Raw genomic sequence first — 2,318 nt, 5'->3', positions numbered from 1 at the left:
CCAGAAGAACATTGTACACAGAGACTGATATACTGTGGTAAAATTGAATGTAATGGACCTCTGTACCAGCAGCAATACAATGACCCAGGACAATTCTGAGGGATCTATAGTAAAGAACGCTGCCCACATTCAGAGGAAGGACTGCAGGAGAGGAAACATATAAGAAAAACAACTGCTTGAACGCATGGGTCGGGGTGGACATGATTGAGGGTGTGGACTCGAAACTACCACACCAATGCAACTACCAACAATTTGGAAATAGGTCTTGATCAAGGACACATGACAAAACTAGTGGGAATGTGCATCGGCCATGGGTGGGGGGAGTACGGGGGGTGAAGGGGAAAGTAGGAGCATGAATCATTATACTATGTTAAAAATGAATATTAATAAATGTTTAAATTTTTAAAAAAAGTAAGGAGAGAAACCAGTAAAAAGCAGAAAAACGATTCATTGAAGATGAGTAAAGAAATATGGATTTGAAGAAACATAGTGTGTAGTAATTCAGGAAATGGATTTGTTATTGTTAATCAAAAGAGAACCCATTTCTTTGAGAGGCTTTTACAAAAGAAGGCATAGCATTCTAAAGAGCAAAAGAAAGAAATATGGAGATGTAGATTCTTGCATTTGGTGGGATGGCTATGAATTATCTTGATGAACTAAATTCTAAGTGGAACATGCAGGACTTGTTTTTGTGTACACACTGGGAGAAGACAAATTCATCTTCATTGAGAAATTCAGCAATCCTTGATGTGTCACATTGTGCAAAGAACCAAATAAGTACATACTTACCCAGATCAAGTATGCAATAAGAGATGGTCTGTAAGCAGTCAAGAAGACTATGGAAAATAATGGTGTGGTTCCCAGGGCCCATGCAGTGGAAATTTTCAGAGCTGAAACTCTCATTAAACATATGCTCATTCCCAATTGTTGTTTAGAAATCTGATTTTGATCTCCATGAAACACTAAAGTAGAGGCTGAATATTTAGAAACAGGACTTCTTAATGTTGATTTGAAGAGAGGTGAGCCAGTTATTGTGGCAGAAGCTGGCATTTGGAAAAACTATTGTATATCAAGAAGCACTTTCTTCATTTCTGCACTATAATTGCCACTGATATTCTTCTGATTGGTGAAATCTCAAATTTACCATTGTAATCAATTGAATCATGAAATCTATACAGAAAAAACAGCTAAGTGTGTGTCTAGTGGTGGAATTTTTCTTCCCGTTCACAGAAGGATTTTCCAAAGAATAACAGTATTTCTTATTGTTGCAGTAAACCTGGCCTCTAAAACTAAAATGAGTGGCTGATAATTTCCCTAAGAATGAAACCGCCTGGCATTTCTGGTATAAATCCCACCTGATCAGAGTATATGAACTATGTGTTATATTGCTGTAATTTCCTTTCAAGATCTTTATTAAAAATTTTTGCTTCAGGATTCATTAGGGAAATGGGTCTATATTTTTCTTTCTCTCTGGTTTAGGTATCAGCATTGTGTCATGAATGGAATTTGGTAGCACACATATTTCTTTGCATAGTTTCACAAGTAGTTTATACATAACTACAATTGTTATTTAAATATTTGGAAAAATTCACTCATGCATTCATTTGATCCTAGAGATTTTTTTTTCTTAAAGAATTCATTGATTGTTTTTTCAATCTCTTTTTCTATGAAAGGGTGACTGAAGCATTCTATTCCCTCTTCTGTTTTTCTGGGAATTTTATATTTTTGTAAATATTCATTGATTTCAGTTAGAGTGTCATATTTTTATAATGTAATTATGCAAAATAGCTCCTAATAATTACTTTAATTACCTCTTTTATTGATGACAAATTCACTATTTTCATTTTAGATACTGGTAATTTTAATTTTTTTCTTTGATTGAATTAACCAAAGGCTTATCTATTTTGTTGTAATTTTTCAGAAAAGTAGCTGCTACATTTATTTATTAATAAAATGGTTTTCTTACTTGCAGTTTTATTAATCTCTCTTTTGATTTTTAAAATTTCTAATTTGGTATTTAATTGAGAGTCTTAAATTTCTTCTTTTTCTATTGTTTTAATTTATATACCCAATTCATTAATCTGTTCTTTCTTTACTTTGTAGATGTAGATATTTAGAGATATAAAATTTCTCTTAAGGACTGATTTGGCTGAATTTTAGTGTTTTGTCCTGCTGTCGTTCTTTTTAATAAAATTATTGATAGCATATGATTTCTTCTTTGACCCACTCATTCTTTAGAATTAAATTATTTAGTTTCCAATTGTTTTGAATTTATGCTTCTACAGGCTTTATTGAATATCATTTTATTGCATCATGGT

The 2,318-nt window shown here is 32.5% G+C and overlaps 1 pseudogene; it reads left to right on the top strand.

The window, feature by feature from the left end:
* LOC123234225 overlaps positions 1-1,152 on the top strand; it is a 91,201-nt pseudogene extending 90,049 nt beyond the window's left edge.
* Positions 1,153-2,318: the final 1,166 nt, after the last annotated feature.

The sequence above is a fragment of the Gracilinanus agilis genome, chromosome 2, assembly GCF_016433145.1.
Source record: "Gracilinanus agilis isolate LMUSP501 chromosome 2, AgileGrace, whole genome shotgun sequence".
Classification (NCBI taxonomy): domain Eukaryota; kingdom Metazoa; phylum Chordata; class Mammalia; order Didelphimorphia; family Didelphidae; genus Gracilinanus; species Gracilinanus agilis.
This window is presented reverse-complemented; position numbering and strand designations above follow the sequence as displayed.